Source organism: Rhinoraja longicauda, chromosome 20 (genome assembly GCF_053455715.1).
Source record: "Rhinoraja longicauda isolate Sanriku21f chromosome 20, sRhiLon1.1, whole genome shotgun sequence".
In the NCBI taxonomy this organism is placed as follows: Eukaryota; Metazoa; Chordata; class Chondrichthyes; order Rajiformes; family Arhynchobatidae; genus Rhinoraja; species Rhinoraja longicauda.
Window position 1 is genome coordinate 24,897,618 of NC_135972.1, and position 25,002 is coordinate 24,922,619.

At 45.2% G+C, this 25,002-nt stretch overlaps 1 protein-coding gene across 7 annotated transcripts in view; it reads left to right on the forward strand.

Annotated features, from left to right (window-relative positions):
- Window positions 1–19,287: 19,287 nt before the first annotated feature.
- LOC144603672 (chemokine-like protein TAFA-2) overlaps window positions 19,288–25,002 on the forward strand; it is a 203,911-nt gene continuing 198,196 nt past the window's right edge. The window contains exons 1-2 of one of the 7 annotated variants that reach the window (XM_078417275.1): window positions 20,041–20,195; window positions 20,276–20,346. The gene's annotated coding sequence lies outside the window, so the exon portion shown is untranslated. The other 6 variants (XM_078417279.1, XM_078417271.1, XM_078417273.1 and 3 more) reach the window with 6 other exon arrangements.

The window sequence follows — 25,002 nt, forward strand, 5'->3', positions numbered from 1 at the left end:
AGTCGGCCGTCTTCGGAGGCTGCGGGAGCGGCTGCGACTCGCCTTAGGCTCGGCCCGCTGCAGACCGTCCGGCGCGGCCTGCAACCACAACAACCTGACCGCGAGAGAGGACAGCAGGAGAAGGGAAAGACATTGTGGCCTTCCATCACAGTGAGGAGAGGACTGGAGGAGACTCACTGTGATGGATGTTTTCTTGATGGATGTTTCTTTTGTGTGTTTTGGGGGTTGTGTAATTTTAATGCCTATTTTGATGCTTTTGTTGTTGGACTGTGGGTGACTGAATTTCGTCCAATTTGGATGACAATAAAGCTATCTTGAATCTTGAATCATAGGGAGGATTAAAAATTCCCCAGACTTGACAGGTCAATTGTCCCAATCATTGATCAAGATTCTCAAAAGTCCTCTTCAATTTTTCTTTTACTGTAATTAATTAATCCTTTATTCAAGAGACAGATCAGACACAGCGTTAACAGTGCTACCACCTATTTTTATCATGTTTTAACATTGCATGCACAATTTGAGTCACAGAGTCATACAGCACGGAATCAGACCCTTCGGCCCAACATGTCCATGCCGACCAAGATGATCAGCACAATGGTGCACTGTGGGCGGCACAATGGTGCACGGTAGAGTTGCTGCCTTACAGAGTTGCTGCCTTACAGAGTTGCTCCAGAGACCGGGTTTCATCCTGACTATAGGTGCTATCTGTATGAAGTTTGTACGTTCTCCCAGTGACTGTGGGTTTTTTCAGGGTGCTCCAGTCTCCTATTTCGTTTGGGCAGCTTACAGCCCAGTGGTATGAATATTGATTTCTCTCACTTCAGGTAGCATGGCCTGTTTCCTTTTTCATTGTTACTTTTTTGCATATCTTTCATTGTTCTTTATCTCTCCGCATCACTGTCTATATCTCTCGTTTCCCTTATCCCTAACCAGTCTGAAGGAGGGTCTCGACCCGAAACATCACCCATTCCTTCTCTCCAGAGATGCTGCCTGACCCGCTGAGTTACTCCTGCCTTTTGTGTACATCTTCGGTTTAAACAAGCATTTGCAGTTCCTTCTTACACCTTTCTATTTATTGGTTGTTTTGATGGATATGTAAGCCGACAATTTATGCTGCTAACACCAGCCAACATAAGAAGTGTCTCGACCCGAAACGTCACCCGTTCCTTCTCTCCAGAGATGCTGCCTGTCCCGCTGAGTTACTCCAGCTTTTTGTGTCAATCTTCAACATAATCAAAGACTTGTCCCACTCCGACCATTCTATCTTCTCCCAGCTCCCGTCGGGCAAAAGGTACAGAAGCTTGAAAATACGCACCACCAGACTCAGGAACAGATTCTTCCCCTCTGTTATCAGGCTTCAGAATAGTCCTTCCATAAGATAGGGTACTGTGCAAATAACCTCAACCCCATTATGAACATTGAACTTTGTCTATTGAACTGATGCGCTACAATGCTGAGAACTATATTCTGCACTCTGTATCTTCCCCTTTGCTCTACCTATTGTACGAGTTTGACTTTATTGTATTTATGTATAGTAATATCTGATCTAATTAGGATAACATGCAAACCAAAGGTTTTCACTGTAACTTTGTGCACGTGACAATTATAAACCTAAACCTGATGCAACCAGTCTAGAGTTTAGTCTGCGCCAACCAGCGATCCCCGTACACTAACACTATCCTATACACACCAGGGACAACTTACAACTCTACCAAGACAATTAGCCTACAAACCTGTACATTTTTGGTGCGTGAATGTAAACCGGAGCACCCAGAGAAAACCCACGTGGTCACGGGGAGAACGTACAAATTCCGTACAGACTGCACCCATCGTCAGGATCGAACCTGGGCCTTTGGCACTGTAAGGCAGAAACTCTATCGCTGTAACCCTACTATTGCACTGCCCTCAGGATACCTTCTGATACCTATGGGTACAACTACAGGACTATGGGCAAGGAGCTGAGATGAACTAAAAAACATTTTTGGCCAGCATGGATATACTGGGCAAATTGGCCTTCTTCTGGGCTGTAATTTTCAGTGATTCTCTAATTCTAACCAAGGTTGGAGGATGAGAAGAGCTTACATGTGTGAAATTACCATTTAGTTTAATATTTATTCTCTCAGAAAGGGGAGATAAGGTAATTATAATTGAAGACAAAAGTAATCATTAATTCTTCTTCAACTGAGTAAATCAAAAGAGAAAGTGTTTGAACCTTTGTTGATTTGAAAATGGTATCTATAGGAAAATATTAATAAGTCCCTCTTGACTTCAGACTTAAAAATGCACAAGACTAAAATGAGTAAGGAATTAAAGGCAATTATAGTACAAAAAGCAGCTGTAATCATGTTTTAAATATGTCTTATTACATGCAGATTACAACAACCTCAGCTACTATTTTCATGCTACGGTACACTCCTTCAGGTCTAGTACCGAATCAGAAATATTTTTGTTCGTTTAATTTTTGTGCTGATGTAAAATTTAATTTGCACAAAGGGAACAGTTCTGGATTGCTAAATAGAGGAAATGTTAGAAATGGCTATCATAAAGATTTAATGAATATTAAAGAAATTCTCAAGAAAGGATAACAAGTGACGGCTTTTCGGATCATAATATTGATAAAAGAGAGGCTGGAATAATTTTAATCATTCAATTTTCAGTGTTCCTCCATTATGAAAGAAGAAAAGGATATGAGGATGATAAAGCAATGAAGCTAGTCTTTATCACTGATGCATTCAAAGACATACTCCATTGGTGAGCTCTCTGCAAATTAATGGCAAGTTAGAAGATTCGCTCTTTGTTCCTTCAAAGAAATTAACAGAAAGCTCCAAAGAAGACTCCAATGGATGGGATTATTGCAGAAAAGAACTATGTGCATGGATAAACTAGATAAAAGGTATGAAACATTCTTTCTTATTTATGCCTGGGTTTCATTTGATGGGCCAGTGAGAATTAATTTGACAGTTTAGGAGAGAGCAGATTGGAGCTCAAACAATGGTCAATGGTTTCTTTATTATCATGTGTACCAAGGTACAGTGATTTTTTGTTGTTGCATATAGCTCAGTAAGACTATCACCATACATAAGCACAATCCCCTGGTTAGCACAGAGTGTACAGCAGAGCCCACATGGTCTACATGCAAGAGGTGCCATTTTGGCACCAACAGGTGAAGGTGAAAAAATGTCTGAGAACAAGTAAATAATTCAATATGTGTGCATCGCATTATCTATTCGTTAAATGTCATATGTTGTTAATATCCAGATTACTCATGGAATAATTGTGCCAATGTCGTGTAAATCGAGAAAGGGTGAATTTACAGATAAAGACTCTTTGAATATTAAGTTACAAGTGGACAATAGTCAGCAGGTCAGGAAGTATCTGTGGAAAGAGACACAAATTTTAGTTTGAAGACCTGACATCAGAGGCTGCCTGACCTGCTGAGTCTTTCCCCACATATATACCAGTACGGTGAGATACAGGAGAAATGAAGAACTTTCCTGCAACAGCATCACAGGCACATAGACTCAGACCAACACATTTTTTTTTTTAAATCCATAAATCATACATAAATCATACATAAGCTTACACTTAGAAACATAGAAACATAGAAAAATAGGTGGAGGAGTAGATCATTTGGCCCCTCGAGCCAGCACCGCCATTCAATGTGATCATGGCTGATCATCTAAAATCAGTCCCCCGTTCCTGCTTTTTCCCCATATCCCTTGATTCCTTTAGCCCTAAGAGCTAAATCTAACTCTCTCTTGAAAACATCCAGTGACAGAGAATTCCACAGATTCGCAACTCTCTGGGTGAAGAGGTTTTTCCTCATCTCAGTCCCAAATGGCCTACACCTTATTCTTAAACTGTGACCCCTGGTTCTGGACTCCCCCAACATCGGAAACATTTTCCCTGCATCTAGCCTGTCCATTCCTTTAAGAATTTTATATGTTTCTACAAGATCCCCTCTCGTCCTTCCAAATTCCAGTGACTACAAGCCCCATCGACCCATACTTTCACCATATGTCACTCCCGCCCTCCCGGGAATTAACCTGGTGAACCTACGCTGCATTCCCTCAATAGCAATAATGTCCTTCCTCAAATTAGGAGACCAAATCTGCACACAATACTCCAGGTGCGGTCTCACCAGGGCCCTGTACAACTGCAGTAGGACCTTCTTGTTCCTTAACTCAAATCTTCTCACAATGAAGGCCAACATGCCATTAGCTATCTTCACTGCCTGCTGTACTTGTATGCTTACTTTCAGTGACTGATGTGCAAGCACACCCAGGTCTCGTTGTACTTCCCCTTTTCCTAATCTGACACAATTCAGATAATAATCTGCCTTCTTGTTCTTGCCACCAAAGTGGATAACCTTACATTTATCCACATTATACTGCAACTGCCATGTATCTGCCCACTCACCCAACCTATCCAAGTCGCCCTGCAGCCTCATAGCATCTTCATCACAGCTTAATTCCCTCGTCTATATCGTTAATATATATTGTAAATAACGGGTCCCAGCACCGAGCCTTGCAGCACCCCACTAGTCACTGCCTGTCATTCTGAAAAGGACCCATTAATTCCTACTCTTTGCTTCCTGTCTGCCAACCAGTTCTCTATCCATGTCAATACCCTACTCCCAATACCATGTCTCTAATTTTGCACACTAATCTCTTGTGCAGGACCTTGTCAAAGGTTTTTTGAAAGTTCAGATACACCGCACCCACTGGCTCTCCCTTATCTATTCTATTCGTTACATCCTCAAAAAATTCCAGAAGATTAGTCAAGCATGACTTCCCCTTCATAAATCCATGCTGACTTTGACTGATCCTGTCACTGCTTTCCAAATGCGCTGCTATAACATCTTTAACAATCGACTCAAGCATCTTCCCCACTACCGATGTAAGGCTAATTGGTCTATAATTCCCCGTTTTCTCTCTCCCTCCTTTCTTAAAACGTGGAGTTACAATGGCTACCCTCCAGTCCACAGGAACTGATCCAGAGTCGAGAGAAAAATGATCACCAATGCATCCACGTTTTCTTGGGCCACCTCCTTGAGTACTCTGGGATGCAGATCATCAGGCCCTGGGGATTTATCTGCCTTCAGTCCCAACAGTTTACCTAACACCATTTCCTGACTAATGTGGATTCTCTTCAGTTCCTCCCTCCCACTAGATCACTTAAAATACCTAAAAACAGGACTCCGCAATAAAAAGGAGACATTACAATGAATATGTAACAAACAGCGCATGAAGCCCTTCAGCCCATAATGTTTGTGCCAAACATGATGTAATGCCGGATTATCTCAACAGGTCAGGCATGTTTTCTTTGGAGAAAATGAATAGGTGAGTGATCCCTCACTAATCACATCTTCCCATTTCCACCTTCCACAGAGCCTAACCCTAACCCCCTGGTTCACTCATCCATTCCCACCCAAACCACCCCCTCCCCAGGTACTTTCCCCTGCAACCGCAGGTGATGTAACACCTGTCCTTTTACCTCCTCCCTCGACTCCATCCAGGGACCTCGACAGTCCTTCCTGATGAGCCAGTGGTTCACATGCCCCTCCTCTAACGTCATCTACTGTATCTGGTGTTCCTGATGTGGCTTCCTGGACATCAGCGAGACTGAAGCATTGTCTCAGTGGCTGTTTCATTGAACAGTTGATCCGCAAAGGCCTACTGGATCTCCCGGTTGCAAACCAGTTTAACTTCCCTTCCCATTCCCATACCATCTATCTGTCCTGGAACTCCTCCATTGCTGGAATGAAGCCATACATAAATTGGGGGAACTGCACCTCATATATTCATATATATTGTAGCTTATAATCCCTCAGTATGAATGTTAAATTCTCCAATTGTAGATGACTTCCGCAAACACCTCCTTCCCCCCTTCCCCCATCTTCCCCCTTCGTTCACTAAATGTTTGTTAATCATTTCCGCAGTTTGCAGTGATGTACCTCTCTTGGGCTCACACCTGTCTCTAGCCAACAATCAGTGTATCAGGGAACCTTCTTGCCCGAGCCCCCGATTTTTCTTAGGTCCAGTTCCCCCCCTCCCCCCCCCCCCACAACAATCAGTCTGAAGAAGGGTCCTGAAACGTCAACTATCCACTCCAGAGATTTTGCCTGATCAGCTGTTACTCCAGATTTTGTGTCTTATCTTTAATGAAAAGGAGCCAGCATCTGCAGACCCTTTGCATTACATGATGCCAAGTAAAACTAATCTCATCTGGCTGTAAATGATCTATATCCCTCTCTTCCCTGCACAATTGGAAAGAAACAAGAGGTGATCCACAGTGTCCCATTGTCAAGGTATTCCTGCTCCTATTTCCTTATGTTCTAATGTTCTTGTTTTCTTGTCGGCTCATAATCTTCAATCAAATTTGAGATATGTCTTTCGAACAACGTCTTCCACCCTGGGCTTGATGGGCCAAATGGCCTCATTCTGCTCCTATAACGTTTGAGCTTATTTCCCGTTGGGCTAAAACCTTCAGCCAGCAGCTTTTGCTCATAAAGTTAGGCACAGCAATTTTACCGAGTGTTGGTAATGCCATGCATTAAGCTATCGGATGGTTTCCAAGCATGGGAATATGAATTATGAACATTATAATATGACCAATTTCTATATGGTTCATTTTTTAAATGCCATTACAAAATGAATGATAGCTCACAAGCCTTTCGTTATATAGAATGAACGCTGAGAGAATTGAATTTATTGAGGCCCGAATGATTGGAACATTTTGCAGAAAGCTTTCTTTTGTAATCAAAGTTATGAACACAAAATGACAAAGGAACACAACGCAAGATAAAAAAGATTGCAGAGTCCCCTCTCGTGAGACACTTTGTGTTGCTCAGTCCTGATCTTTCTTTCTTTTATTTTATTACATATTGCTACCTTATTTTCAGAGTATCCCTACCCATCATATCAACTAGGTTAAAGATAGACACAAAGTGCTGGAGTCACTCAGCCGGTCAGGCAGCATCTCTGGAGAAAAAGGATCGGTGACGTTTTGGGTCAGAACCATTCTTCAGACTGAAAGTAGAGGTTGGGGGGTGGGGGGGAAGAGGGGGAGGGGGAGGGGCAGTGAAGAGCTGGAGGCAAGAAAAGACATGGACTAATCGGGGCCAGCCACAAATGACCTCAGTCAGGAGTCAGGGCGGAACCTGGTAGGTCTATTGTTAGCTGGTGAAGCTGTGATCTCAAGAGAAATAATGTGGAGAACTGTGGAATTGGTAAAACGACTATGAGGGAGGGGGCTGGGAGCGAGGGGGCAGGGGACGGGGTGTAAGATGCAGTTACTTAAAATTAAATTCCACGTTCATAATGGTGGGCTGTAAGCTACTCAAGCGAAATAAGAGATGCTGTTCCTCCATTTTGCACATGGCCTCACGTTGGCAATGGCAAGGAACGAGCTGCCGGAGGAGGTAGTTGAGGCAGGAACTATCGCAACATTTAAGAAACATTTAGGCAGGTACATGGATAGGATAGGTTTAGAGGGATATGGGCCAAATGCAGGCAGGTGGGGACTAGAGTAGATGGGGCATGTTGGTCGGTGTGGAAAAGTTGGGCCGAAGGGCCTGTTTCCACACTGTACACTGTGACTATGACTCTGTGTTGGCGACTCAGTGAAGGAGATAGCACGTTTGACTGGCAAGGGTTAGTAAATTTAGAATGATGTAGAGTTTAATATATTTTTATGTGTGCAAACCATCCATAAACCTCAATATTTATTTTTATTGTGCAATATATCAAACTAGAAATTACTACATGCTATTCAGGGCTATGTGATGCGTGACTAACGATTTCTAAGAGTGCTTGTCTGCCTTAGACCTCCGATATTGTTATTTTGAGAAGTGTGTAAATTCTACCCGAGCCCTGCCGCACAATATGATCGCCAGTGAAGTGCCTGTACCAATTACATAAACAAGAAGCAATTAAATTGCTTCAGCAATCATTTTAATTTTGCCACAGTGCTGCACACAATCTCTACAAAGTACTCTGCACAGTCCAAGTTAGAATGAGTGGCATCCTGGTTACGCCAGTACAATTCTGGTTGAATGGTTGACTTTACTATGGTGTAACATTTACCGTGTGATATTTCCAAAGACACTTCATCAGCCAGAGTATTGTGCATTGAAGTTGGGAGTTCATAGCGCAGTTATATGTTGTTGTTGTTGTTCGTCCTTCGGGTTCGAAGATGACCATGACTTCACTTTCAGTTGGAGGATTGGTGACTGTGGGTCCGGAAGTGACTGGTGAGGCCAATCCGGGCTCGGAAGGCACGCCCACACGTTGGACACAAGTGGATGGGTGCTGCAGTGGAAGTGGAGGTAGCCCGGGCCTTGCGCGCGGTGCGTTTCCTCTGGGCCTCTGCAGTGCGTCTGTTCTCTGCTGCACGGGCTCCTGTGGTGAGCTTGCTACGCCAGGTTGGACGGTCCAGAGCAAGAGACTCCCAAGTGCTGAGGTTGATGTCCAAGTCTTTGAGGGACACTTTGAGGCAGTCCTTAAACGGAAACGGAAACGGTTAAGTTATATAAGACGTAGGTGAGGCCACATTTAGAGTATTGGGCACCATGTTATAGGAAAGATGTTGCCAGGCTGGAAAGGGTGCAGAGAAGATTTACGAGGATGTTGCCAGGACTCCAGGGCCTGAGCTATCGGGAGAGGATGAGTAGGCCAGGAGGATGAGGGGTGATCTTATAGAAGTGTACAAAATCATGAGAGGAATAGATCGGGAAAACGCACAGTCTCTTGTCCTGAATAGGGCAATCAAGAACCAGAGGACATAGGTTTATTGTGAGGGGAGAAAGATTTAATAAGAACCTGAGGGGTAACCTTTTCACACAAAGGGTGGTGGGTGAATGGAACAAGCTGCTGGAGGAGGTAGTTGAGGCAGGTACTATCGAACTATCGAACCATTTAAAAACATGGATAAGACAGGTTTAGAGGGATATGGGCCAAATACAGGCAGGGACTAGTGTAGATGGGACATGATAGTCGGTGTTGATAGGTTGGGCTGATGGGCCTGTTTCCACGCTGTATGCTGTAAGTATCCACATGGGTTTTCTTCAGGTGCTCCGGTTTCCTCCCACATTCCAAGTTTGTAGGTTAATTGGCTTCTGTAAATTGTCCCTAGGGTGTATGTTAGTGTAAGGGGTGATTGCTGGTTGGCACGGAGTCGGTGGGCTGAAGGACCTGTTTCTGTTCTGTATGTCTAAAGTCAGGATTTGAATTTTTATGTCTCTGAATCAGTAGTCTGTGTATGAGTTCTGTAACAATAATCTCTAAGTTAGCATCCCCCATAAGTGGGATGAGGCTGGCTTTTCTCTTAATATCTTACAATCCTGCATCTCATGTACAAAGACAGGAGTGGTGAGGGAGGGTGTGGAATGCCAGCCAACTACGCCAGCAGAAGAGATGGCTGAATCATCCTTCGTATCAAAGGATTACAGCATCGTTCACATTCCCCAACAGACTTTGACCGAATCCCACTGCCAGTCATATAGCGCTTCATCTTCTCACGAGGGAATTGCCCTGTAGGTATCACGAGTTAGCGATTAGATTCACATCACGGAGCAACATCATGGGAGCTCAGTGAGATCATGTATATCTCACTCATTCAAGACAGTAAATGAGATGAGCTGCACTTGAGTTTAGTTGGGAAATGTCAGTCGGATGTTAAGTTGCTGCAATAAGAACCCAGAGTCTAGAACATGAATCCGATCAATAAACTAGCAGATTTAAATTCAAGTAATCAACTAAATCACCAATAAAATGCAATGGTGGCCATGAAACTTCCAGATTGAGGAGAAGTCTGAAGAGGTGACTTGACCCGAATCATCTCCAATCCATGTGACCAAAGTTGTTGCTGTGACCCGCTGAGTTACTCCAGCACTTTGCAGGCACGAGTTCGACCCCGAACACCGGAGGGCCGAGGAGGAGGGAGCCGCTGGCGACGACGGACGCAAGGAGTGGGCCAGTAGGAGAGGGACTGGGGTATTGCCACCAGCACCTCCAAGGTCGGCTGCAGGAGGCGCCGCAGGGACACGGGTGGTCGGGCGAGGAGTGTCGGTTCACGGGCCGAGCCGGTCGAGGGTGACGGAGGAGGCCCTGCAGCAGCCTGGGGTTTACGGGAGCCGCTCCAGTACATCCAGCATGTGGACCGGACTTTGGACTTCCTCTTTGTGTAAATGGTGCCAAAATATGGTGACTTATGCATGTGTGACCTGTGCACAAAGAATTTCACTGTGCAGTGCATACGTGACAATAAAGATTAATTGAACTTACTTCTGTTAACCTATGTCCCTTTGTTATTGTATCCCAGGATATCAGTTATGAGATAGCACACGATTAACTTCATGGGCCTTTTTAAATTTTCAGTTTCACACCTTCAGTGTGGAAAGAGGCCCTTCGGCCCACTGAGTCCGCACTGACCTTCGATCACCCCATACACTAGCTCTATCCTTTACATGAGGGACAATTTACAGAAGCCAATTAACCTACAAACCTGCACATGTTTGCAATGTGGGAGGAAACCGGAGCAGCGGGTCACGGGGAGAATGTACAAACTCTTTAAGGGCCTGTCCCACTTAAGCGATTTTTTAGGTGACTGCCGGCGACTGTCAAAGTCGTAGCAGATTGCAGAAAAACCGGAGACTGGACTCCCCCCAACGACAAGCTACAACAACCTACCACCTCGTCGACGTCAAGCTACGGCAAGCTACCGACAACCGGCGACCCAATCGTCGCGACTTAGGACGTTCACCTACGATCGCGCCTATGATCAACCGACGACCACGCAGGCGACAACCTACGACAACTGAAGTCAACCTATGTCAACTGAAGACAATCTACGACCCTGTCGGCGACAACTGAAGACAATTCACGTCATTTTCGCCTCCGGTTTTGACGCCGGTATCTGTCGCCGGTTGACGTAGGTTGTTGCCAATAGAATTCATCTGAAGTCAGCACCGGCGACAACCTACGTCACCTGGCGACAACCTATGACAGCACCTATGTCAGGATACGTCAAGCTACGATCATTGGCGTCAAACCAACAGTCGCCAACATTTTTTAAACATTTCAAAATCCAGTGGCGACCAGAAAAACGCTAGGACTCTGGAGACGACTCACGACCATACAGGCGACACCTTGGCGACCGTGTGGTGACAGCCTAGTCGCCTGTAGTCACCTAAAAAAATCGCTTAAGTGGGTCAGGGGCTTTACAGACAGCACCCATAGTCAGGATCGAACCCTAGTCTCTGCTGTTGTAAGGCAACTCTACTGCTGTGCCACTGTGCCAATATGTTTTAATTGAGAGCATTAAAATTCTCATGCTTGTTTTCAAATCATTACATTGTCAGATTCCTCCCTACCTTTGGAACTCCCTCAAGCTGTACAATCCTGGAAAATCTCTGTAGTTCTCCAGTTCTTTTCTTCAGCACATCCCTGATTTTAATTGCAACTGGTGACCATATTTTTAGTTGCTTGTTTCCTAAATCTTTCTACCTCTGTACATTTCTCTTCCCTTAAAACAGTATTTAAAACTACTTTTCTGAATGTGGTTTTCAACACACCCTGAGGAAGAGACTCAAATTCTGATTGTCATTTGACGTCCTTGAGAGGTTTCACCTTAATAAAGGCGCTACATTCATGTAGGTTGATATTGGTTGTATATTCTGCAGGGAACTTATTATTTTCAATTAGGTCTAGTTTTAATTTTAGAGATACAGTGTGGATACAGACCCTTCGGCCCTCTGACCATCAATCACCCGCACACTCATCCAACACACTAGGGACAATTTACAGAAGCCAATTAATTTACAAACCTGGACATCTTTGGCATGTGGGAGGAAACCAGAGCACCTGGAGAAAAAACACTTGATCAGAGGGCGAACGTACAAACTCCGTACAGACAGCACCCGTAGGCAGGATCGAACCCGGGTCTCTGGCGCTGTAAGACAACAACTCTACCGCTGCGCCACTGTGCCACCTTAGTTTTTATTTAAATTTCCTCATTAACATAAACTGGTTCACCTGGTGTCCTAGCATACACTTAAAAAACAAGCCACAAAAACAGATTATCTGACATTGACATTATATTATATTGCCAACATGCATGAGAGTATAATACAATTTCTCTACAACATGAATGGTGGATGTGCAAAGAGAAATATTTCCTGCTCTTCAAAGTATGTGAATACCTTTGAGATGTTTCAGAGAATCAGAATAAGGTGAGCTCATAAATGTAAATGTTCCTTCTTCATTCCTTTGTGTTCAAAGTAATCTGCATGTCTCAGTGAGATTCTTGTATTTGCAATGCGACCTAACCTTCCACATCTCACCAATTTTCTCTGCGTTTTAAAAATTCTGTATTCTCTGCCCTTATGTCTGCCCTCATGCTGAGATTATTAGCTTCTGTCTGCGCCCCTCTTTTATGTAAGAGAGTATTACATTAGCTGACTTAGTGGTGTCTGTCCTTTCTGTGCACTGTCGGTACATTAAGTGCAAGTGAGCTTCTTTGCCTGAGCGTAATCCATTTGCAAGACCGTGTGACTTCATTGATCTTGGATACATAATAAATGAAGCTAGCAGGAATGCCTCATGATAATACTACGAACACTGTTAAAGCTTCCATTAGACAACTCTGCAGGAATGTGAACATAACAACTAATGCATCAATCTAATGGCAGTACTTGAGCTTTCGGAGACAGAGCAAGGGGTTTGCTCCTCTGATGAGCATCCTAAGATCGCTGTGGACGGTGACGTGCCCCATCTCCAAACACGTTCAAGCCCTCGGTAAACATGTAGGGAGATGGTGAACATTGTCATCCACTGGCAGCATTTGGAAGCCTGTGAGTAGCAAATATTGAACAGGAAAGTGATGTGATTAGAAGGAAAGATGCATAAGTTCAGCTGTCTTATGTGGAAACAAGGAACAAGGAACTGCAGGTGCTGGTTTACCAAAGAAAGTCATGAAATGCAGGAGTAAGGAGTCACAGGGACAGCACAGTGGTGCAGCGGTATAATTGCTGCCTCACAGCGCCCAAGACTCCGGCTTACACCTGACTGTGGGTGCCTTCTGTATAGGTTACACAATCTCCCGGTGACTGCATGGGTTTTCTCCAGGTGCTCGAGTTTCCTCCCACATTCCAAAGGCGTGCAGGTTTGTAGGTTAATTGGCTTCTGTAAATTGTCCCCAGTGTGCCGGATAGGACTAGTGTACAGGTGATCATAGGTCGGCGTGGAGTTGGTGGGTCAAAGGGCCTCTTTCCACACTGTACCTATAAAACTAAAAAACCCAGCATGGAGAACATGGATAGTTGACATTTTGGGCTTGGACCCTTCTTCAGACAGATCAGTCTGATGAAAGGTCCCAACCCAAAACGTTACCTATCCATGTTCTCCAGTGATAGACACAAAAAGCTGGAGTGCCTCAGCGGGTCAGGCAGCATCTCTGGAGAAAAGGAATAGGTGACGTTTCGGGTCGAGACCCTTCTTCGAATGATACAGTTCGGAAACAGAACCTTCGGCCCTTCGGCCCAGAGTCCACGCTGACCCTACGATCACTCTATACACTAACACTATCCTACACACTTAGGACAATTTCCCAAATTTTAGATTTTACTGAAGCCAATTAACTTACAAACCTGTTTTGGCTTTGGAATGTGGGTGGAAACCGGAGCACCTGGCAAAGATCCACGTGGTCACAGGGAGAACGTACAAACACCGTACAGACAGTACCTATAGTTAGGATTGAGCCTGGGCAGCAGGGGTTCTACCGCTGCACCATTGTGCTGCCGACAAATTGCACTGAATGATTTTGTCTAGGTTGAGCGAAAGGAATGGACGTGCAAGTTGTTCTTTTACCAATGCAGCAAGAACGCAAGCAGTCTTTTTCTCTGATGTTCTGCAGCAGGAGTTATTAATATTATCCCGCTACAGAAGCTCATTGATTAATGCAATTGATATAAATCTAGCTGCTTGCCTTCTGTCAGTCAGTCCAATTATATTTTTGCTTTGTCTATGTTTGCATATCACAGACATGGCACAGCGGTAGAGTTGCTGCCTTACAGCGTCATCGACCCGGGTTAGATCCTGACTACGGATGCAGTCTTTACAGAGTTTGTACCTTCTCCCCGTGACTGCGTGAGTTTTAACCAGGTGCACCAGTTTCCTCCCACTGGTGGGTGCTGGCGTCACGGGGATCGCTGGTCGGCGCAGACTCGTTGGGCCAAAGGGCCTGTTTCCGCGCTGTATCTCCAAACTAAACTAAATTTTGTCTTCTCCAGAAGAAATTCTCGTCTTCATCCTATCCATATTTAATTTGGGGACTAGATGGCGACATGGCGAATGCAGCGCCGGAGACTCAGGTTCGATCCTGACTACGGGCGCCGTCTGTACTGAGTTTGTACGTTCTCCCCGTGACCTGCGTGGGTTTTCTCCGAGATCTTCGGTTTCCTCCCACACTCCAAAGACGTACAGGTATGTAGGTTAATTGACTGGGTATATGTAAAAAATTGTCCCTAGTGTGTGTAGGATAGTGTTAGTGTGCGGGGATCACTGGGCGGTGCGGACTTGGTGGGCCGAAAAGGCCTGTTTCCGCGCTGTATCTGAAATATGAAATAAAAATAATATGAAATTTTAGATTTTAGATTTTTTTTAGATTTAGAGATACACTGCGGAAACAGGCCCTTCGGCCCACCGGGTCCGCGCCGCCCAGCGATCCCCGCACATTAATACTATCCTACACACACTAGGGACAAATTTTTTTTTTTTTACATTTGCCCAACCAATGGCCTAATTTTGCTACTAGAATTTATGAAAAGCAAATTAAAGTCATACAACATTTGCTACGTACCTGTACGTCTTTGGAGTGTGGGAGGAAACCGAAGATCTCGGAGAAAACCCACGCAGGTCACGGGGAGAACGTACAAACTCCGTACAGACGGCGCCCGTAGTCAGGATCGAACCTGAGTCTCCGGCGCTGCATTCGCTGTAAGGCAGCAACTCTACCGCTGCGCCACGTGCCGACATGATTTTAATGTTTAAGTGTTTTAAGGAAAACAGACGGAGAACCCTGAATTATTAAGTTTTGCATGTTCAGTTTATTATTTTATAGTAAATAAATGAACTATAAGGAAAGCAAACAAAGATGTTTCCAGCATAAGAACTATTAATTAGTACTCAGTGCCCATCAATGCATGATGCAAATATTTCCACTTTCAGAGATAACAAGTGTTCTAAAGTTGTGCTTGAATGGGTATAGTTTAGTTTATGATTGTCAAGTGTATCGAGGGGTAGTGAAAAGCTTTTTGTCACGTGCTATCCAGGCAGTGAATACACTACTATACATGATTACAATCAAGCCGTCCACAGTGCACAGATACAAGATAAAGGGTGTAATGTTTAGGTTTTAGACTTTGACTTTAGAGATACAGCGTGGAAACAGGCCCTTTGGCCCACCGAGTCCGCGCCGACCAACGATCATGCCTACACTAAGGACAATTTTAGTATTTACCAAAACCAATTAACTTACAAATCTGTACATCATCAGAATGTGGGAGGAAACCTGAGCACCTGGAAAAAACCCATGTGGTCACAGGGAGAACGGACAAACTCCGTACAGACAGTACCAGTAGTCAGGATCGAACCTAGGTCTCTGGGGCTGTAAAGCAGCAACTCTACCGTTGCACCACTGTGCTCCGCTGTGCCACCTTAGTTAAGATAAAGTCCAGTAAAGTCTGATTAGAGATACTTTGAAGGTCTCCAATGAGACAGATGAGAGATCAGGACCACAGAAACGCTATGTATAGGAATGGTCTGCACACATGAGAAGTAGACCTTCTGCAAGTGTTTAAGGGAAATTACTTGGGTCTGAAAGGACCAAAGCCCTGAAAATGGAATTGGGAAATACTTTGTACCTGACAAAAAAGTTCCTGGTGCCGTCTCTATCGATGATAAAACATTCATATTTACAGACAATCTTCCTCTCTTGACACTCAAAGACTCTATAACCCACTCCCTCTTCCTCTTGCACTGCCTGTCTTCCAGCTCTCTCGAAAATACAGTTTTGTTAATAATCAGCTAATATTATTTCACAAAATACTGAAACATGCTAGTTCTAAATCAAGAAGATTGATCGAGGTCTCGTCTACAAGCATCAAGTAACCAAGCTTGCTGTTAGTTATCAAAAATATCAAAAAGCCGCGTCAGATAAAAGTGGCAAGATTCATGGCTGTGCATTGACCTCAATTGAAATAAAATTCATGGGAGATGTAATTCATGTCCATTTTACACAATGGTGGAAAGTTAAAATTATCCTCATTCATTAATAACACTGGGTCAAGCTAGCAATACTAAGCCTGGCTTCTGAAGGAGGCCATGGCACTCCAATGAAAAAAATAATGGATTTACTCATCAACAAAAGGAAAATACAAGATTTCATTGTGCTATCTGCAAATATGATTGTTTTATTGAGCAATTAGCAAACTGCTGGAGGAACTCGGGCAGCATCTACGAAGGGAAATGGACATTTGACATTTTGGGTCAAGACCCATGACCTCCACCTGAACCTGCAAAGAGTGGTGAACACAGCCCTGTCCATCACAGACTGGTCACTTCATATTATCACTTCATATCTTCATGGTGCGTTGCATCAAGATGGCTGGAAGTGTCGTCAGACAAGCCTACCACCCTGGTCCTTCCATTTCCCCTCTAGGAGCAGGTCCAAGAGCTTGATAGCCAGATGACCAGATGGAAGAACAGCTTCTTCCCCACTACTATCAGACTTGGTTTAATTTACAGTTTAGTTTAGAGATACAAGGCAGAAACAGGCCCTTCGGTCCACCGAGTCCAAGTCGAGCAGCGATTCCCATGCTCTAGCACTATTCTACACACTAGGGACAATTTTACAATATTACCAGATCCAATTAACCTACAAACCTGTATGTCTTCGGAGCGTGCTTTTATTCTGAGGCTGTGGCCTCTGGTCTTCGACTCCCCCACGAGTAGAAACATCCTCTCCACACACATTCTATCCAGGCCTTTCACTAGTCGGTAAGTTTCAATTAGGTCCCCCCTTACCCTTCTAAACTCCAGCAAGTACAGACTGATCGTTTGAGTGCTAGCCGGCATGGACTTTGTGGGCCGAAGGGCCCGTTTCCAGGCTGTGTCTACGAAAGTCTAAATCTATGGGGAGGCGGGTAAGCATTTGCATCAGGTTCCCAGCACAGTAGTTTTGCCAGTAGCACATTTATAATGCTGTAACAACCACTCTTAGCATTAATTCCATTAGCTTCTTATTCCTGGAAATACATTCTGCACACCCTGCAAGATGCCAGTGTAGAACTGACCCACAAACACAAAATACATTTTCAAAAACAATGTATGTGCATTGATTACCATGGAATCAGGCCTTTATAAAGACTCTGCATTACAGAGAGCAGCTTTGTGATCTGGAAACTGGTATCCAGGAACACTTGCATAACACATTGGTCTGCAGTAGAATAGCCTGTTATCTTTTCATAAGTTCATAAGTTATAGGAGCAGAGTTAGGCCATTCGGCCCATTGCATCTACTCTGGCATTCAATCATGGCTGATCTATCTTTCCCTCTCAATCACTTTCTCCTGCCTTCTCCCCATAACCTTTGACAACCTTACTTATGAAGAACCTGCCAATCTCTGCTTTAAAAATACCCAATGACGGCCTCCACAGCCGTCTGGCAATGAATTCCACAGAGTCACCTCCCTCTGACAAAATAAATTCCTCCTCACCTCCTTTTATTCTGAGGCTGTGCCTTCTGGTCCGAGACTCTCCCACTAGTGGAAACATCCTCTCCACATCCATTTTATCTAGACCTTTCACTATTTGGTAAGTTTCAACAAGCCCCCCCCCCCAACCTTCTAAACTCCAGCTAATACAGGCCCAGTGCCCTGGGATCATTCAGGTAAACCTTCCCTGGACCCTCTCCAACGCTAGCACATCCCTCCTCAGATATGGGGCCCAAAACTGCTCAAAATACTCCAAATGTGGTCTAACCAGTGCCTTACAGTCCCAAGGCACAATATATTCTGTGTAGAAAGGAACTGCAGATACTGGTTTGTACCAAAGATAGACATAAAGAGTTGGAGTAACTCAGCAGGTCAGGCAACATCTCTGGATAAAAAGGATGGGTGATATTTCGGGTTAGAACCCTTCTTCCGACTGAAAGTAGAGGGGATGGATTTTGAGTTAGGAAAAGGCCAGAACAAATCGGGGCCAGCAACAGAAGGAAGGGTAGACCCCATATTGGCCCATTGTTGACTGGGGAAGAGGTGATAACGAAGAGATACAAGGATGCGAACAGCGGAACTAGTAGGACAACTTGGGTGGCAGAGGGGTGGATGAGAGGGAATGCAGGGGTTCCTTGAAATTAGAAAAATCAGTGTTCATACCGTTGGGTTTTAAGCTGCCCAAGCTAAATATGAGGTGTTGTTGCTCCAATTGATTCTACTACATTTTAATAGGTGTGCGTTAGACGGTTAGAAATCAGTGTAGGAAGGAACTGCAGATGCAGATGCTGGTTTACACCGAGGATAGACACAAAATGCTGGAGTAACTCAGCATCTCTGGAGAAAAGGAATAGGTGGCATTTCGGGTCGAGACCCTTCTTCGGACTGAGAGTCAGGGGAGAGGGAAACTAGAGGTATAAAAAGGAACAAAGAACAAATAAATGAAAGGTATGAAAGAACAAATCAAAGATGATGAAGGAAAGGTGGAGCCCACGTTGTTGGCTATGGGTACAAACAGTGAAACTAAGCAGGACAGCTCGTAGGACTGGAAGGGTGGGAGAGGGAGAGATAGAGTTAGTTGAAATTAGATAAATCAATACTCACACCGCTGGGTTTGTAAGCAAGTCTTCCTGTAGGAAGAATGCAAACTAAGTGATCAGCACTTTCTGTGACGCAGCGATTTCAGTCAGCGACTGCAAAGCCACACTGGGCCTCTTGAGGGCGACAGAGACCTTGTTTTATCTCAACAATGACCCAGCTCGCAGTGAAACCTATTGCTCACCTGGACCCATCGATACCTGGCCGCACTGTTAACAATGCGGGACTACAACAAAACTGCCACAATGGCAAAATAACATTTATCATTGCCTTGAGATAGTATTTCACAAATTCACCGTCGGAAGCACAATTTTTACACATTTGGAGAATCTGACAATATTGTTATTTCTAACCAATATAGACCAACAAAAAAAATAATCAGAAAGTGACTCTCGTTTTGGAAAAAAGAAATCTGATTTAAAATATGGAGCGATATCAGAATTGATCACACTCAGTTCTACGTGCTGGTGAATGGACTTCTGGGCGAAGTAATGTGCTAGTTTTATTAGGACAGGGTTTTTAGTTTCACTGGTTGACTCGAGAGTGAGTTCCCGCGGGACCGTGAGACTGAATTACGAACCCCCCCTCCGCGCCTGACATCCGTGGGAGAATTGAGGCGGGGTGTGTGAAGAGGGCTGGGGGAACGAGAGTGACACACTCCAGGGCCCCGGTGGATCAGAAAGGTGTCGCCTAATTAATTGATCCGCGGTGGATAAGAAACGGAGAGGTGTGACGGCAGAGAGATTTGCCACAGTACGTTTACTGACCAACCTACACACACACACACACACACACACACACACACACACACGGCAGTCGCCACTGTATCACAGTTGACAGAAGACCTGCACTTCGCAGTGACGGGACAATTGGAAATTGATGGGCGAGAGGAAGAGGACGACGTGATATTCCGCGCCAGCTGTCCTACCACAAAACAAACAAACAGACAATACAAAAAAAATAATCCAGATCTACATGGATACAGATTTCCTGGAGGTGAATCGATCTGTCCAATCGGCTTTCCCAAGAGAGAGCGGAGGGGAACTACAGCGAGAAAGCAAACACACCAGAGATGGACTGAGATAGGTAATAGCTCCGAGAGGTGTCTGCATTTCACACCCCTTGTACGCGCAGCTGAAACCTCAGTGAGGGACTGACTGCTGGGGGATAACTGGTTGGGGAGGTATACTGACCAGGGGATGTGAATGTGTTATCGTTCCTCTTCTGTTTGTGTGCAGAAGCGTTGGAGGAGAGGATGAGAGAGAGAGAGTAAGAGAGAGAGAGAGAGGGAGAGGCAGGAGTGAAACAAACAGGCAGCGTTTGGGGTGAGCCGCTGTTTGCAAACGCTTTGCACTTTGGTACTGATATTGAGGCGGAAGAAATGTCCCATTTTCTTCCTTTCCAGAATGCAGCGAGGGAATGAGACTTCTTTAACGTAAAGGTGGATTATAGGTAACAGGCGAGGAGGGACTGAAGGTAGGTGAATGTAATGATGTTGCATTGAGAAGAGAGCGTAGAGCCATATCTTGTTTGTAACTGCATTTCACCCGGTCGTCGGGAAAGCACGGATAGTTTCCTGTAATCTAGCCATAGTCGGCAAATTGATTCAAACAACAATCCGAGACATTGGGATCACCACCAAAGGTAAACCGCTTGGAAAGAACGATCGGTTAAAATAATGCAGGACTGAGGGCGGCTTTGCACGGAGTGTTGAGGGGGAATTCTTAGCTCGCAGCCCTTTGAAGGTTCTCCTTAATACCTGCGAAATGTATCTTGCGATTCCCATTTTTTTTCAGCGGGGGTTTATCTCGGTTTTCTTTTTCTTTTTTCTGCCCGGGTTCATTGGGATCCATGCGGCCAACTAATTTAATTGATCAGAGCTCACAGCCAACGTCTCGGAGTGAGGTTTCATAGGTGTGAGCTCTCTGGCGCACGGCTGGAAGATGATGAACAAGTCGAGAGAACTATGCGCTTGCGAAAATGTTGGCCGGACATTTGTCTGGTTTTGTTCAGGAAGGAACTGCAGATGCTGGTTTATGCCGAAGATAGACACAACATGCTGGAGTAACTCAGCGGGACAGGCGGCATCTCCGGAGAAAAGGAAGGGGCGACGTTTCGGGTCTGAAGAAGGGTCTCGGCCCGAAACGTCACCCATTCCTTCTCTCCGGAGATGCCGCCTGTCCCGCTGAGTTACTCCAGCATTGTGCGTCTATCTCTGACTGGGTTTGTTTGGTGTCAGTGAAAAAGTGTGCATTTTTGTGACAGGTGAAAAAGTGTGCATTTTTGTGACAGGTGAAAAAGTGTGCATTTTTGTGACGGGTGTACGTGTGCAAGAGAGAGAGGGACTCTGGCGGGGTTTACATACGCGTGTGTGTGTGTGTGTGAGAGAAGGGGAAAGAGCGCGATTGGATTTGGAGGGTCTGCCTATCCTGTAACAATATGCGAGTGTTTCAGTATCAGATGTACCTCTGTGCGTGGCTGTGCGTGTGTGTTACAATACGTGGATGCATTTGGTGTGTGTATCTAGAAATGTATGTATAAAATACATTTGGACAGGTACATGGGTAGGAAAGGATATGGGCCAAACGCGGGCAGGTGTGACTAGTGTAGATGGGGCAGCGTGGTCGGCATGGGCAAGTTGGGCCGAAGGGCCTGTTTCCGTGCTGTATGATTCTATGACCCTATCTATGTAGGAGTGCGCCTTTGTGTGTATTATTACCAAGAACGCGTGGCCGGTTTGTATGGTGTTCTGTTTGCAGAGTAGTTGGGGTTTGTGTCAATGTGCTTGAGTGTTAGACTGTATATATATGAGAAAGTGTGTATATAGGGCGTGGAAAGCAAGCGTGTGTGTGTGTGTGCGTGTGTGTACGTGTGTGTGTGTGTGTGTGAGAGAGAGAGGGTTTGCAAGAGAGAGTTTTTATGTTTGACAGTGTGTGTGTGAGAGAGCGAGGCAGAGAGAGGAGGGAAGCGGGTGTTGGAAGACTGCATGTTTGGGAGTGTATGAACCCGTGTGTGTACGTGCGAGCGAGTTAATGAACAGTCAGATTCACACGGAAGATATATTAACTTAAAATGCACATTTGCGGTTGGTGTCAGAAGGGCGAACAGTTGTGAATCAAGTCTTCAGATTCCAGCTCTCGGGCACTCTGCAGGATTCATTCAGAAGCAACAACAATCACCTCAAGACCAGGGGTCCTTCGGCGTATGGGAGAGGTGGATGATTGGGCAAAATAGGATGCAAAAGGCCAACAAGTAATAAATCTTTGCTGCAGCCCGTCGCACAGAACAGGTCCGTTTCAACACATTCCTCCTCAAAACAGTCTTATCTTCATACACTTTGTTACTTACTTCACAGGGAAAAAAAGGCCATTTGACCTGTAATACGAGCAGCGACTCGTGAAAGGGGTCATAGTTAAACTGCTCTCCATCTCCTGATTCATTTAGCCCCGAAGTCAAAGCTTTGTTTCCAGCCTAATACCAGGGTTACATGCTCGATTCAAACTGGGCGCGTTCCACACACACACACACACACACACACGCCCACACACACTTACACACACACACACACACACACACACACACAGGCGCCTCAAACCTCTAGCAGGTGGGTTTTGAAGGTTTTATTTTTCTTAAGAGATCAGGACCGAGGAAGTCCAAGGACCCAAGTCCTACCCGCGGCGAATGTTTCAGAGATTGCCTTGACTAGACCTTTCTGATTTACAGTGCTCTCCGTTTGTTATTCCACGGGCGGCTCTCACCCCATTCAATGTTGTCCCCGTTTTGCCACTTATTCAGCGGGATCCAGCATCAACCCCTCTCCCTCTCCTCCTCTCTCTCGCCGTCTGCCTCTCTCTCTCCCCCCTATCCCTCTATTCCTCCCCCCTTCTCTCTCCCTCTCGCTCTCTGTCTCACCCCCTCTGCCTCTCTCTCTCTCCCCCCTCCCTTTATTTCCCCTTCCCTGAATTGTATTAGTTATTTTACACATAGCACGTCGGGGGAAGCCTGTAAAAGGGAAATATTTCTCTGGGGAAGTGTGAAGAATGTTTCCATTTGTATCTTCCCCTCTCGCCTCCAGCTGCCGCTGATTGCGATGTTCTATTCTACGCTCTCGTGGTCTAGGAGTTGCGACCCTCTGTGAATGGCACACGGGCTCCGATTAGGGGCTGACACTTCCTGAATTTCATCCCAAGCCCGTCCGCATCGAACGACTTGGGTCATTTTACGAGAAGCAAGAGCTTCATTGACAAAGGAAGATTTGAATTGAATTGAATCCTCCCAAAAAAGATGTGGATCCACTGGAGATCAGGGACAACATTCCTTGTCTCGTCAACAGTCAGTTCCAGACTTAATCTCTCTTTAAGACCGTCGTCTAAAAATAAATAAACTTTAACTTACAACTAACAGTAGAATTACCAACGAAAATCAAGAGAGTAGATATAGTTCGTGACAAAGATAAACCAGTTACTTGCTTTTTTAAATTTCAAGTTTAAATTAATTTGTCCACATCAACAGTGGGATTAAAGTGGTCTAAAAGTGCGGGCTTGATTAGGAAAAGCTAAAATAAGTGAGTTGAGAAAGCATTTTACCGTCTCACTAAAGTTGGGTCGCGTTGAATGGTGTGTTTCTCTGTTGTAACCGTCCTTTGCAAGAATGAGCTTTTAGGACGCGGTTTTGAGAGCATGGTATCTAACATACGCTCGCCTACTTTGTTTTTACGCTGCGCCTGATGTAAGCTGGTGTTGTTGTGGAGGGCTGTTGGTTTTCTAGTTTGCCCACAGGTTGGGATGGGCGGTTTGGGCCGCGTTGTCTCCGCAGTGACACATTCGTAAAGCAACTGGAGTCGGTCAGGTTGGAGGGTTCTGCGGCGCCGCCTTTGTACAAGTCCGGGGTTCACTTTGCTGCCGCTGACATTGGAAACAATGGATCCAACACCAGCATTTTGTTTTATTTTTGCTTTACACTGTTCGCTTTGACTGTGCGCTGTAAAAGGCACCTTAACACAACGGCGCAGCTGGTAGACGCAGCGCCGGAGAACCAGGTTCGACCCTGACCTCGGGCGCTGTCTGTCTGTCTGTCTGTGTGGAGTTTGCAACCTCTCCCTGTGACCGCGCGGGTTTCCTCCGGGTACCCCGGTTTCCACTCACATCCCCAAAACGCGCGGGTTTGTAAGTTAATTGGACACTCTTGTGAACGGCCGCCTAGGAAGTGGACGAGACAGTGGGAGAACATAGAAATGCGTGTGATCGGTGGTCGGCGTGGAGTCGGTGGGCCGAATGGCCTGTTTCCATGCTGTATCTCTTAACATAACTAAACAGCACGACTTGACACGTCGAGTCCTCTGGGAATAAGTCTCCACAGATATGAATTGATCAAGTCCGTTTAAGGCGTCCCATCGGAATCCTCTCGCGTTCCCGGCCTTTTGTCCGACTTTACCTGTAGACTCAAGGCCAACAGGACAGAGAGAGAGAGGTGTATGTTAAACGGAACAGTCTTTAATTATTTGCAGCAAAGTCAGTCGTCGTTGCGAAATGCGCAGTAAAATGAACCATGCCTTTATTAAATACAAACCCTGCTCCCTTTAGAACCAACTCTGATTCACCCAATCGCCAATGCAAATGTCAAGAGACAACACGCAAATTCCCTGCACTAATGACTAAAAGTTTACATATCCCAGCAATTATAATTCTTTATATTTAAGCGGGCACTAGAGAAACGTTTAAGAAATGTTTAGGCAAGTACATGGATAGGACAGGTTTAGAGGGATCTCTGGAGAGAAGGAATGGGTGACGTTTCGGGTCGAGACGTTTAATCAGACTGAAGAAGGGTCTCGACCCGAAACATCACCCATTTCTGCTCTCCATCCCGCTGAGTTTCTCCAGCAATGTTTGTCTATCTTCGGTGGAAACCAGCGGCTGCAGTCCCTTTCTACAAATTTCTAGGGGTAAGGGCCAAACGCAGGCAGGTGGGACTAGTGTAGATGGGGCATGTTGGTCTGTGTGGGCAAGTTGGGGCCGAAGGGCCTGTTTCCACGCTGTGTGACTCTGACTCTAACGTTACTGAACGGTGCTATATCATTATTTTCCACGTTGCACAACGCGGTCCCTCATTTATAAGCTGGCGATGATGCTTTGG